Source organism: Euprymna scolopes, chromosome 27, assembly GCF_053919585.1.
Source record: "Euprymna scolopes isolate OS-2025 chromosome 27, ASM5391958v1, whole genome shotgun sequence".
Taxonomy (NCBI): Eukaryota; Metazoa; Mollusca; class Cephalopoda; order Sepiida; family Sepiolidae; genus Euprymna; species Euprymna scolopes.
Genome location: NC_136508.1, coordinates 8,326,148 through 8,342,361, shown reverse-complemented (window position 1 = coordinate 8,342,361; position 16,214 = coordinate 8,326,148).

The window sequence follows — 16,214 nt, the reverse complement described above, 5'->3', positions numbered from 1 at the left end:
TTATAATGGAAATTTGATAGATTGCATTGCTTAATGGGGTTGTTCATCAAGAATTTGTTTCATGTTAGACTTGAAGACAAAAAAGTTGCAGTCAGCAAGGAAACAGGAAAACGGAAAATAGTTTCAAAGGCGTAAAGTTCTAAGAAAGAAGCATTGTTCGTGGAATCGACGGTTTTATTTAGGCACAGTTAAAGAGTGGGGGAAATTATAGACAAGGGTTTCGACTAGACGGGTGTTTTCCGAAAATTGGCGACGGGGGATGAGAAATGCCATGGAACTGACGAAAATAAAAGGAAGGCCGCAACGTCCCTTCTGTGGGAACGAGGTTGCAGGGAAAGGAAAAAGGCACCCCCACTAAGTTATATTTTGTACTCTTCCAAAGCAGGATAAGCTGTTCTAGCAGCTTCTGCCAAGATGGTGAAACAATACTTGGACGTAATTGGTTTTTATACAGATAAAGGGTTGCATCAGCTGTGATATATCTAGGGGGCGGTAGAAAGATCCCACCATTCTTCCAGCGACTTTGGCAACAGATTTTATGAACGTATTCCATTTAAGACCAGGAGTAAATATCAAACGCGGAAGCTTCTCCAAGACGAGAAGTCATCCATTTCAATTGATGTAAGATGGGGATCAGAGCGTTGATTATGTAAAGATAGGAGTTTGGTTTTAGATGTATTAAACGTAACCAGGCAGCTCTTTCCCCATTGTACCAGACGATCAAGGTCCGACGAGAGAGAGTCAGAGGGGACTTGGCAATTTACGGCCTTTGATGGGTTGCCATAGATAGCAGTGTAATCGTCATAGGTGTCAACAATTGATCTAAGTATGTGTTTTGAGTGATTATTGATGTAGATCAGAAAGAATTTCGGGCCCAGGATGGACCCATGAGGGACTGCATCTTTAATACTGTGAGCTTTGGGTTTCTTCCCCTCAAACAATAATTTTATGAGTGTATCAGAAAGAAATAATTTATTAATTAAGAAGGCATTTCCAGCTATATCGTAGCTGGAAATTTTGTGAAGTAGGCCTTTATGTCATACCCTATTAAAGGTTTTTTATATGTCAAGAGAACTTACCTTTGAAACGACGCATTTGTCGAGAGATTCACTAATCCTATGAAATAAACCGTTAGCATAGCTGCTGTCGCTCTAGCATGATTGAAACCATATTGTATGCCACTACAAATGTTATTTCTGCTGAGGTGGTTGACAACTTACTTATTTAATATCGACTCTAGTAAATTACTCATAACGCACATGAGACATTAGTCTGTACTGAGAAGGAGAAGATGTATCACTTGATTTCTATAAATAAAGCGCATATTGATGAGACTTTCCAGAGTGTTAGGAAGCAATTCTCTATAAGACATCGCTTAAACAAGTTTGTGAGTATAGAGGCAAGTTCTGGCTGAAACATTCGTAGCTAAACTACATTACCACTCCTTGCTTACACAAAATTAGTAATCTTTGTTTACACAAAATTACTACACTGTCCTTAAACTAACTTTCTAATCCTTACAAACACCAATGACTACAGATTACTCACAACAAATAACTAGTTGTTACTACTTCGAAATTAGTATTATTTACTCACAAAACATTCCTACTTCTAACTATCTCTAAATTACTACTCTTTACAAACTCTACAGTTTCAACTCCTTACATGCACCAAATCACCAGCCCTTACTTAAACCTAATTATTACTCATACTTACACCAAATTACTCTTCTTAACCTACATCATTTTGCTGACCTTTGCCTACACTATAATTATTATTATTGACTTGCACAAAACGACTAGACCGTGTTTCCTCCAAATTACTTGTCCATAAAAACACTATATTACTATTTTTTACTTACACAATATTACTTGTCTGTGCTTACACTAAATTACTATGTCTTATATTCACCCAATTACAACTCCTTCATTTAATAAAATTAATAATGTTTTCTTACAACTTCTTATACACTTAATTTCTAGTGTTTACATATAGTAAATTAAACCTCTATACTTAAACAAAATTACTAGTTCTTAATAATTTTAAATTAATAGTTCTTACATACACGGAATTCCTACTCTTTAATTCTACCAATTTACTAGTCTATAGATAAACAAAATTAAAAATGCTTACTTCCTACAACTTACGAATCATTTTTGACCGTATCATTATTTCTTACTTATACCAAATAATGAGTCCTTACTTTAACAAAAATAATTATTTTGACATGCATCACATAATCAGTATTTCTTACACCAAATTACGAATCCTCATTACACAAAAAATATCCTTCTTACGTATACTAAATTACGAGTCCTTACCTACACAAAATTACTACTCCTTCCTCACACCAAATGTATAGTCTTACACCAAATTACAGGTCGTGTGTTACACGGAATTACTAGTCATTTATTACAAAAATAATAGTATTTAATTACACCAAAATATTAGTCCTCACTTACATTAACATATTTTTCCTTACGCACAACTAATTACAAGTTTTACTTACATCAAATTACTAGTCTTAATTACACTAAATTAACAGGCCTTGTATTCACTATATTAAAACTTTTAATTACACCAAATTACAAATCGTTACTTTCCTAAAATAACTACTTATTACTTACACCATAATACACGTATTTACTTACACTAAATTACTAATAGTTACTTACACCAAATAACTACTTCTTACTTACAAAAACTAACTACTCTTTATAAACGCCAATGCTTTCTTAAATAAGAAATCCCTTGGTCTTAATGACATGAAATTACTACGTTTATCTTACATTAAATTAATATGCCTTATTTTAAACAAATCACTCCTCCTTATGTAAACCAAATGATTAGTCCTTATTTACACTAAATTACTATTCTCACTCACACAAAATTACTAGTCCTTACCAACACCAAAGTATTAATCGTTAAGCTTACCAATTACTAGTCTTTACATTCAACTAATAACACTCCCTGTGACAGAACCTGTATTTGTTTTCATTGCTGTGACTATGTACCTTTTTAAAAGCTTTTGTCATCAATCTCTATCTGGGGCTGGCTTTATATTTTCTCCTGGTGATAGTGGATTGATCCGTTTTCAAGCTTGCCTATAATTCACGCAGAAAATTCTTAGCACCCCGTTTGTTTGGCTAAATATGGCAGCTTTTCGCAATGGATTTTTTTTAATGTTTATTCGCAACTGTTTGAGGCTGTTCGCATAGAGATTTTCTTTTCAAATCTAGCTCAGGTAGTATTGCCCAAAGAGTTTGGCCAGATTGTGAATAAATGGTTGTAATGCTGGCTCTTGTCTTTGATCATCTATGTAGAATTGTGACATTTTTACTGTGAGAGCGTTTCAGGTAGTGAAACCTCTTAAGATTATGACATTTGTATTTCCATTTCGGTGATATACTTTAATGGTGCTTTTGTTGGAACATTATCACGTGTACAAGCATCGTATCTTTGATTACAAGATGAATCCGCATTTTCTCAAACTGCCTGCAAATTTACAGGCCAATATAATATATTACAAGAATACATAACATGTATTTGTAGAAGCATATGCGCATGATTATGTATGTGACTTATACATTGAATACATTTAGTATGAGGCAGGAAATGAAGTACGTACTGTTACTTTAGATGGTTGTTGAAAGTCTATAGGAATTACGGATGCGTCATGCTTTCGGGAACAAGACTGCATGCCATAGCCCTTTTCCCCGACATTTCTGCATGCATTTTAGTTACATTTATATAATGACTTGGATCCAAAACACGAACACACACACGCACACACACGCACCCACACATAGCCGTTGTTTTACATATATATATATATATATATATATATATATATATATATATATATATATATATATATATATATATATATAATATAAAACTTAACGTCTGTGTGTGTCTGGTCACGAATAGGCTCCTATATGGTTGGCTATTACAGAACACTGATCACATATAATAATAGAAGGCGTATCGAGACACAGGAATGGGTATGTTTGATCTGGCATAATTATTATTCATTAAAATTGTGGGGTCTGCGTACGCACCCGTTCCACAAAGTATGGAAATTAAAGAAAAAAACATTTACAAGTGTTTTTGATATAGCTGTACATAAAATACTTTGATAAGTAATTTTAAACTTAAATAGGGATGGCATAATAAACTTGTGGGGACTGTGTTCGCGCCTGACTTCCATAGAAGGGAAATAGGCATAACATTTAATAAATACTTTTATATCTATCTGCGTAAGTATACATTGATAATCATGTTTCAGTGTGAAGAAATATGGTATAATAAAATCATGGGATGTGTGTTCACGCCTGCCTCCAAAGAATTGCCACACATTTAACAAGGTTTTTTAATATAGATCAACAGAATATTGTGATAAGTGGTTCAGTGTGAGCAGGTACGGTATAATAAATTATAGGGTATATCTATTTTATTTTTACTTTCATCATATTTTGCTTTGGTTTTGATGCCCCCAATATCGCATCTATCTCTTTACAACCCTTCCTTTTCACAAGCGATCATACTTTCATAAATCAGAGTCCATTTTCTATAGGCTGTTTTGTTAACCCAGTCAACGACAGACACTTTTGCTAGTATATATATATATATATATATATATATATATATATATATATATATATATATATATATATATATATATAAAGATATTATTTTTGCCAATAAAAAATTGACTCCTTCTGGTAGTTAATAGAAAACATTAAGTTCTCTGCATATTATATACGATTTTTATGTGTATTATGAAATTCAAATCAGCACATATAATAATGTAAATCGATTAATGCGAATGGGAGACAGAGAAATCTAAGAAAAGCCTCGCATATTAAAAAGTTAAATAATATTAATGTTCAAATAAACATAAACATTTTTATTTAAAATTTAAGGATATAGAGATGTTAATAGCTCGTAATTTAAAACAATATCATCAAATGTCATCGAAAAATACAATTTCTCCAAATACATTTTTGTCATTTTCTTTGTAAATATTTATAGTTTATTTAGTTTTACCCAAGATTCATGAAAGAAACACTTAAACAGCTATTTTGTTTTATTCAGACACAAATAAAACTAAGCTTAATGACTGTATAGAACTATTGATGCACAAGAAAAGGTGTTTTGTTCCATGAATATGTTTTATCTTTCGCAAAGCTTCATATCATTCTTAATTGTCAATTTCACACGCACTTCTATCTCTCTTTCTCTCTTGTTCACTCTCTTTTTGTATACATACGTTCATATATATATATATATATATATATATATATATATATACATATATATATATACAGAGGGAGAGAGAGAAAGAGAGAGAGTAATAGAGAGAGATAGACTGACAGAGAGTAAGAAAAAGCATTTAATCATTTTATTACTATAGCTTAATATATTTTAAATACAACAGCTCTACTTGTTTTCGGAATTTGGAGTATGATGTTTGATACATAATATTCCTGATCTAGAATACGAGAGGTTTATATTTTAGATGTAGATTTCAAAGGCCTAATGACTATTCTCTCAACACGACTATTCTGCATGATATACATTATTTTACATTTACGTAGCTATATATCTTAATATGATTCCTGTGTATGATTATGTGTATTAATTCTGCACTATTGGAGCCATACTTCAGATCACATCTCCTATTTCTATGTTACAAGATAATCGGTCTACCCTAAATGCTGTTATAAAATTATGTATCTTGCAGATTTTACTTATATTGCGATTTTTACTTTTGTTTTTGTTTTGTATAAGTTAGAAGACAGAAGTTCTTATGTGACATTCGGAAGAGATAAATATCTATACATTACACCCACAGTTTATATTACATCTTCATAGACACACACGCATTAGAGATAGCTTTTATTAATGCTGTTAATTTTATATGCCCTGTAATTACTCTCTTATTCTTTCTCTTTTTTATGTAGCCAACCACCATATAAGTGTTTTTTTTTGCTTTTAGATGAAAACAAAAATTTGAAACTCTAAATTTATTTTGAATCATATTTTAAATCTTTATACCATTATTCTAATGTATTTATTACTCAATAAACGTCTTAATTTATTGTTTAAACATACGTAATTCATAACAAGTCAAAATGGATACTTATGCTCAGGCTTTAGCAGTAAATCACAATCTAGCCATTCATTTTGTTTTTGTTTATAGCATATAGTATTTATTATTGGGACTAAGGCAATAAATTTCATCTCCCAATGCATGGGGGTAGAATTAAATTATTTTTAACCCGAGCGTGAAGCTACACATTTCTGCCCTGAATTTGTCAGGTCATTTATCGAGAAAGAGGAAATGTGCAACTGATTTCATACGTTTTGCCACACATAAAAAAAAAAAAACAAAACAAAACAACAACAAAAATACCGTTTTGCAAACCTAAAAAGCTTATCCCTGTTTCCCTCCCCCTTTTTGTATTCTAAAACAGATGCACAGGTGCAATCTCAGGTACTCACTAGGGGCATCTCTGTGTGTCCTTGTAACCTGAGAAGGTCTGCAACTTCTGCCTTATTTCACTCCAATAATATTGACCACTTTTGTAGTGGTGATTGTTTCCCATGTATGCTAACGGGAATACACCTGCGCACTATTTAATACAGCTTGGAAGGTGCACTGTTTACTGTACGTAAGTCTGAATGCTTCCCCCAACTGCTCCAAGCGACCTGCTTTTATCGTATCAGGCATGCCTCATAAGTAGGTTTGTCCTGTGATCATGTGAGAACTATACGCGATCTAGGGCTTAAAAAAACACGGATGTCACCGTGGATCACTTTGGTTTTCTTTCTTCTCAGTCCGCATCCCAGATAGACATGAAGTCGCTTCCGAGGTGAACGGTGATAATTTATTTATCGTTTGTATAGCCACACAAAAAAGCGAGATCTTTGGTAGATATCACATTCTCTCTGATCTCATGATCACACAGTGTGCCGGATTGATTTTTTATTCTGCTCTGGTTCTGGTTTCGGTTCTGCCTCGTTAGAGAAACAATAGGCAACACTCTCTGGCGAAGGGGGTTCACTGGTCGCGTTTGTCAGCAGATCTTCATCTATGATTCATCGCTTACCTCTGTAGTTGTGTATCTCCGGACAAAGGTCGCGCACATCAACTAGGACACCCCAGATATTCGCCCACGTGTGAACTTGGGTGTGCACCGGTTTACTGGGAGTCTCACCCAGAATTGCCCCTTTATTCCATAGCTGTTGTGTGTTCCCTCGTTGATTGGGTGTGAAGCATCAACTCCATTGCTGAAATGTTGCTGGATGCTATCAGCAGTTATCTTACACAGGTTTGAAGGACGGCTAAATACGCATACGCATATGTCTGTTCGGATACTTCATCACCAAACAGGATTGCAAGTTATTTTCAGCTCTGCAAAGAAAACATCCACACTTTCTTTCGGTATAAGCTTCCTCAAAGCGAATTTTTCATAACCCGTAGAAAAAATCCATGACAAATGACTTTTACAGTGCATTATTAATTGCCGTCAATCCAATCTTCTCAGCATTACGAATTTGTTGATATACACTCAAGGTGCCTCCAGCTTATCTCAAAGGAATCGATGTATGTATCCTCTTAATAATACAAAGGTTGCACGTCAACTCAACCCTTTCGACACCGTCAACAACAGACGTGGCTCCGTCCAATTCGGGTATCAGCTTCCAATCGGACTTCGACCCAGTAATTTTTTTTAATCTCCCAACACCACGTGACTGAAAAAATGGCCGATAATAGCTTGTAGCAACAAAAAACGAATTGGTTTACCGACATTCAGAGCAAATTTTACTAAACGGACTGTATCAAAAAGTCTGGCAAGACGCAGAGCACTATTCACTGTACGTAGGTCTGAACGCTTCCTCTTTTCTCCTCCAAGCGACTTGCTTGTATCGTGTGCAGCATGCCTCATTAGTAGGTGTTTCATGTGAACATGCGACAACTGTGCAAGATCCAGAACTTGGAAAGATCATTGACACCATCTTGGATATCTTTAAAATTTCTTTTTTCTCAGCCCGCAAGACAGACAGATATAATCGTGCTCTCGAGGTGAGTGTTGATAACATTTATCGTTTGAATGGGCACAAAAGCACAGCCGCGTTGCCGATTGCCTTTTTTAATAGATTTCATATTACGTGTGTAGTTTGTTTCGTATTGTGCACATTCATTTCATGCGACACCTGAATTTAGATTAAATATGAAACAGCGTAAGTTACTTATATATTTCTTATATTATCCTTCATTCCAGGAATGTACATTTATAAATCATGTCGGTGGCTGCATATATGTATCTCTCATAAATATCAGGGCAGAATGCAGGTATATGGTGACTTTAATGTCCATTCCAGTAATTGATTTTCTTTCTCAGTACTTGCCGCAGCCTTTACATTAACAAAGCTTGTTTGCTATCGCATTTCTCTGAGACAAATATATACATTCTAGACCGCCTCGCAGATCGACAGCATACGCGCCTCTCATTTCTAGACGTATTGTTGACAACAGTTTTCGAGGATTTTGCAACAAACCTCAATTATCTATCCAGGAATTTTAATCAAGCTCTTATTATAAATCAGCCTAAATTGTCCACCCCACTATGAAAAGCTGTTACTCAAAACAAAAAGGTGTTAGAGTAAGTCTGGCTGGGAAGCCACCAGAACTCACAGACAGTAACCACGCTCGATGATCCGATGAATCACCCTTTCGCAAGTTAGTAATATGATACTTAAAAAAAAAACACCTGTTCATTTAAAATAATAATAATTCATCTTAATGTTTATTGTGATATACAACTGTAAAATTGTCACATTTTACATCAGTGCGGATTAATGTTTGAAATGTATACCTTTGACTTACGTTCAGTTATTTACGTTGTTTTAATATTATTTATCTCATATGTATTTAGATTTAATTCGTATACTTCCCATTTTTCCTCTATTTATCCAGAGATATTCAACTTTATCTAATTATTTTCTTCTACGTAATATACTAGACTCGCTTAAATATGTTTGAGATTTCATCATATATATTCTTCAGTTCTGTCTACATTATTTTCTCATTAACTTCTCTTTCCGCCACAAGCATTCCTATGATTATATATAAAACAATTCATTTTCATTTAGCATTTCCCGATCACACGATTTGTCATAAAATTTCGCACATATCTTCCGCTTTTCTTTATATTTCTAATATGCACTATAGTTCGTGATTTATATGAAAATCGATTAGTTTTCGCTCTCCTTTCATCACGAATGTAATTTTCATTCCACTTAAATGATTTCAACCGCTCTCTTAAGAGTTTCTTTTATATATCTACTGATTTATATATGTTTGAAACCTTTTTCAATAGCAGATACTGCTCGTGTCTTTAGTATCCCGAATTGTCGTTCTTATTACATGTAAGATGTTAACGGACTCTTACTTGTGCAGATTATACCGTTCTCCTCATATTGTGAAAAAAATTCAATTGTTGTGGACACTTTAAAGATGGTCATTATCTCTTATCATGTGGTAATAGAAAAAAGAAGCCGCAAGCGATTGAAGATGGCCAGACATGAGATAAACATCAGTTACCGAAGACTTATAATTGCAATGTTCAAATTCATTGGGTATTTTTTTATCATATATTTAGAGATGTGTAAACAGCACTTTCATATAAAGAAAAACTGAAGCAAACGAAATGCGACAAGAAATAACCAACCTGATAAAGAGTACAAACAAAACAAAAGAAACCATCCCCTGTTCAGAAACGAAGGAAATTGATTATAAAAACTGTCACTTTTATATCTTGGAGATGACAGTGCTCTCGTGTTAAACGACATGTACTATAAATCTGGGTGCTTCAAGTTCGAATACGGTGTATTGCTAAAATGTCACTTGAATATAGTACGTTTACTATCTTCGCGTGGTCCTTTTATATAATCGGTTATGTTCTCGAACAAATGCGTAATAGTAAGATATTAGGGAAACCATTGCTAAAAACAGAATCTTCGATTTAATGCAGTGTGCTGAAGATATTACTTTTGTTTCTGTTTTGGGTGTACCGTATTAAAAAATCTACGGTTTTTGTGTGTCTAAATTGTTTAGATATGGATAGTTTGTTCATGTCATTTTGATCGTTAAGATTGCTGAGTTCATCTTTAATGTCCGTAATGATTCTATTTGTCAAGTTAAACAATTTTTACGATTGAAATTCAATATAAAATGCGGATGGCATATAAAAATTATTGCAAATTATTTAAGGTGTCTACTTACTCATGAGCGAAAAAATGTATAAATTCTCCCTTTCGCATTAAATAAAGATTACATTCCTAATTCCCTGCAGCGTACTTAAGTTCGACAGAAAGACTTTTAATTCATCATAGAGATAAACGTGTTCAGCAAGCTACACCTGAGAAGTATGAAGGTTACATAAACTGGAACGTTGTGAATATAACAAGCAATATGATTAAAGCAGTCCGAATAATCTATATAATGTATACCTATATGCATCCACATATTCCAGTACTTTAGTTATATCACATGAAAATAACTCGACACCCGTCTTTATTTTCGTTGCTTAATGGTGATACACCCGCTTTTATACTAATTTATGGATGCTTTTAGCGATATAACACGGACTAATTTAATTTAAAACTAATATCATTCGCATCAAGATTATGACATTTACTTGCTTCATCCTGTAATGTATATTCGCTAGGCTCTTTTAATAATACTTCTGCAAGTTGCCTATCACCAACTAATGCATTGATAATTCACTTTCGAAACGAAAATGGAATATCCTAAAATTAATACTTCGAGTATCAACAAAAGCTGGATTGGTAAATATATTAAGCCGTTCCTTTATATACATTTTTTTCGTGTGGAACTTAAAGCATCAATTTGGAGACATATTTCACAAAGTCGAGTTTTTTTATGATCATATATGTCCCTGATTATTAAGGCTCGGACAAGAGAATGTTATATTCATCGTCTTGACTCTCAAGTATATATCCGAAAGAATGAGACATGGTTAATCAATTAAGATGCATATCAGGCTATATAAAAACATATAAAATATAAATTGATATATACTCAAGAGTCTACATAATGAAAATATTATTCTCTTGTCATATCGCTACTTATCATTAAGGCTAGGAAAACAGCATATTTTTCCTTGTGTTTAATCATGAGTGTGTATCCGTTTATATGTTGTATACTTTTATATAGAGTGGTTAACTCTGCCTAACTGTGTCAGATATATACCTGAGTGTCAAAACAATGAAAAATAGGTCGTTGTGATAGTTCCACTGGTTATATACCAATCGTCAACCTATATAACTTGATTTCAATTAATGCATCTTTTATATCGATTAGCTTTTAAATTTATCGTGTTTTCATTCTAGGGTAAATACATCTCAACATGGCGAGAATAAAATAAAATGATTTTCTGTACCTGATATAAAATGCACCTTCAATAAACTATTTTACAATAAATATACATTCATATAATATATCTGTACGATGGATCTTTCCCTCTTACCGGAGCACAATCACTTTTTAAATCCGTATTAATAAATTGACGATGGGTTGTTCACTTCAATAATACAATGACGATTGAATCCATCAGGTACATGCATGTAAAATTGGCGTTTCCCACTAATTCACTTTGACTATTGCTTGAAATGTGGGACCCGATTTATACTTATTCAGATAATTAGACTGATATTTTTTCTCATAAAACATATACAAATGAAAAAAAAGATTTTTCTACACAATATCCGACTCATATGGTAAAACACTCACAATATAATACTGTTCCCGATGCATATGTTTTAACATAAAGATGCCTAGATTTATTGTAGTAAAACTGTATTTCTCTTCGTTGCGAATGTGATGAATGAAACGGATCAACACTTGAAGATATCAAATATAAGTAAATGTTAAACACAATATAGACTTTTGTAGAATGTAGAACGTCTGATTGTCAAAATCCAACAATACAGACTTTTGTAGAATGTATAACGTTTGACTGTCAAAATCCCACCAAAATAATATAAACTTACCGAAACTTACGAATTAACACACGTGTTACAGTTTTAGCATACCGATACTGTATTTTCTTAATTAAGAAGCAGTTGTACCTCTTTCTGTTAAGCTGAAGTAGACGTTTATATTTGCCATAAATCTAAGATAATAGTCAGGCAACATGCTTTTCTTAACAACTTGGATATATTCCCATTCACATAAAAACCGATGTATTCATGAAAGAGGTCAGTTTTCATGTTCAGCCTTTATTATCTTATTCTGCTTTGACTTTATCGTGTTTTTCTTTTAGAATAGCACTTACGAGAAAACTTTAAAATATCATAGCGGGCATCGTTAATTATATACGTTATCTGTATCGAAAATGAAAACAGAAACTTTAATAAAGCCTATGATTATACTCATTACTGTGTTTACATTTATAAGAATCTACTATGCAGTTTGTCATTCCAATTTTGTCCATGAGGAATTGTCTGCTGACCTATAATTATCTACATGTATTTTGTTTATTTCAGTTCTCATACAGTTATAACGATATGCCACTTGTATTGTCAACATGTACTATTTTCAACGTTACACTGTTAATGTGAATGCAAAAGTATTTACATTTTATTGTCAGATTGAAAGTACACAGCGTTTTAAATAATCACGATCCGAGACAATTATCTTCAACCAATATTTGCAGAAAAACTATATTTTGAGTTTATAAAATAGTCGGTACGTCAAAAATGTAAGCCTCAATTATAAAACCGAAATATTAAAAAATATGTTGCACATTTATAAATATGCCTAATAGATGAAAAGTCAAAAGGTACGCCCCTATAAAAAAAAGAAAGCAAATGAAATTATTAAAATGAAATGATTGTAAATGCCAATTCAAATAACGAGTTACTTATAGATGCCAGAAAAAAGCAAAAAAAAATATCCCAATGCTATTTTAATTATAATACGAAGAGGTAAAATATAACTGTATTAACACTACTCATACCAGTTACAACAGTAGAAGCATTAGCAGTAGTATCGGCAATATCTATAATGATGAGATGGAGTAGAAGATATTAAGTAAATACGAGTATACAATGAAATGTTTATGCCGAATCTTTTATGTAAGAGAAGTCCTTGCGTACGATAAGCCTGTTTTATTAGACGAGTTCCTAACAATAAAGTAAGTTATTAATTGCCTGTATTTTTGAGATGAGGTGTTTTCATTGATTGAGATTGTCGGACTAACTTCCTCATCTTGGTTGTTATCGTCACAACGGTTCGGCCGTTTTGCTCTCCGACCTTCATCAGGCGTTTTCTATCGAACTGGGGAACCGTTTGTTAGGAGTCTCGAACTCAACCCTTTATTATTATTATTATTATTATTATTATTATTATTATTATTATTATTATTATTATTATTACGTGGGTAATTTGTTCGGAATCCAGGTAGGCTCTGGGACATAGTTGCTGATTCTCTGTTTTGAATGTTACTTTTTCACTGCGTTCGTTCAGGATTGGGCTCAGCACCTTTGGGTAACTGTAAACTTTGATACAACGTCTAGGACCAATCGGTCATATGCCACTAGGACAATTCTTAGTTGGTTTTTGTTAATGCTAAACCTATGTTTTTATTCAAGGGTTTCTCTCTCTATCAGAGGTGTCCAAATTGCATTCAGCTCTACGCTTGGTTTGCTCAGTAAGTTGTTATGTCCGAGTATGTGAGCCGTTTTTTTTTAAGTTTTCTCACTTTCCAGTGGGTCTCTCTGTTTATTATTTTTACTTCATCCCATATGGGGCGATGGCCCCCCCCCTCTTGATCCAGACATGGTTGGCTAAACCCGATTTTCCGTCTCCCCTTTAACGGTTCCCCAGTTAAATACAAAACACCTGATGATGGTCGGAGGGCAAAACGGCCGAAACGCTGTGACGATAACAAGCAAGATGAGGAAGTCAGTCCGACAATCTCAATCAAAGTAAGTTATAATGAACGTTTCTTAACTTTCAAGCTGTGCAAAATAGCAAAACATTTGATCATTCCACAAGAAAGGGGAATAATAAAAACAGGTGAATAATTTATTAAATGCTAATATCATTGTTTTTTTAGAGTGTCTTCGAAACCGATGTAATATTGTTTTGTTTTTAGAATGCGATCGGTAAGTAATGCATCACCTTCTGGAAAAGAGTGCGTTTAACCTTACGAGCAATGGTCGGATTCAGATTTTTTCGTAGCCTCGATTGATTGCTTTTTTTACCGTTTTCGAAATTATTTAAAGTGATGGAACTTCGTTTTATTGGCAGATACTTGATCCTTATATGAGATAGATATTCGATTATTCACTTACATCCTCATTCACATATCAGACAACGATATATACAAGCATTTAAGGATATAATTTTACTCCCTGATAGACTATCAACATGTGTTATATATGCCATAATATATAACAGAATCTTTATTTTATGGCAACTGCCCCTACTTGATTAAAGGAAAATAATTAATCTAATCTGGTGGATAATCCAGCTTTGTGTAGTAGCTTGGAAACCCTTAATCTTCTACGCGGTCATCTTTATGATTATTAGACATTATGCATAGTTTTATATTCATTGAGAGCCCCTTTTTAAATCAGACCAGCGTTGGTACCGATGTGGGAAATATGTATAAATTGTTAATGTAGTTTGTGCAGTTTTCGCGTCATAGATATAGGGATGACTGTGTTATCTTTGAGTATTAAATATTAGCTCTTAGTTCATTTTTATTATGCAGTTGAACTCATCAGTGTTTTTTTAATATATAATCGGCGTTAGAATGATTCTCCTCCGTAATGGTTTCGCCCACATTCCAAAAAATGTAATGAAAGAGTCCAGTCAAAAACCACCAAACAGTAAGCCTGACCTTCTTTTGGCAAAATTCTTGCTGGGAGGAGTGTCATATAGTTCGTAAATGTCTATTCACTAAGCTTAGAGTCGCCACTTGTCGTAAGGAATTCATATTCCACGGCAAATTCCATCTCGCCTAAGAACCGTCATTGATCGTTATAAAAATCTGATGGTCGACTACTATTCATATCATCTTAACTACTCTCCTCGCAGCCACAGAATATCTTAAAATATCGTTATGTTGTGCGTTTTCTAGTGGTCCCTTGCCAAAACGCTTCGTTTATATCGTCAGCTTTTTCAACACGGTTTCGCTCTAGCCTACATTGAAATAAAACGTGTGCTAAATCGTTTTTTTCCACCCTATGTTCAACGCTCTAAAAAGATGACGCAATTGTTTTAAAACGATTTTAATGGAAACAAATATATAGATCCACAAAATCTATTGAAAATGATATATAAATGAAAGATATGATAACGAAAACAGAATTTAGAAAATACAGTATTGGGAATAAAAAGGCAAAATTTTGCAAGAACATACATGCCAACATATTAATCAAATAATAATATTGAAATTCAAGTAATCGATATAATGTTGACAGCCTGGAAAAAGTTCTGCGCATATTACCTTCTTTCCCCCAGATTATAATCTCATAATTAAATTATGCTACGAATGCTATGACTTTACATATAAAATATTCAAAGATTGTAATAAATTCATAATAATTATGGGGTGTCATTAATTGAATATGAATTGATTTTTTTGTAAAATCGGCAGTATAATTCGAAAGTATATGGAAGTTTAAAAAATATTAAATAAGCAATAAAAATGCCAGCTCTCGATAAAATATGTAAGGCAAGTAATCTGATTTAATGTTTATAGTAGATTCTTTATAGATTCCTGATATCTTTTGTTAAATCATAATATTGACCATGTTGATAACGGCACTATGTTCGTAGGGTTTGAAGCGTTCAATAATTGGTTCTGATCTTTCGATGTGATTGTCCAATATGAATATGAATTCTAACGTATGGAATTACATCGAGCAACAGTTAGGCATTTTTACATTTTCAAATTTGGAAGCATTTTGGACAACAATTAAAGAGAATTTGGATGGTCTTTCACTAAACTATTGTCGTAGATTAAATCAAGGAATGCGAATATTGTAGAAGGGCTACGCAACTAATTATTAACTTGTTCCGTGTGATTTTATGGTATTAGTGTTACATTAATGTTCTAATATTACATTAAAATATTAGTTTTCTATTGTGCACAGTGTCTTTTTTCTCC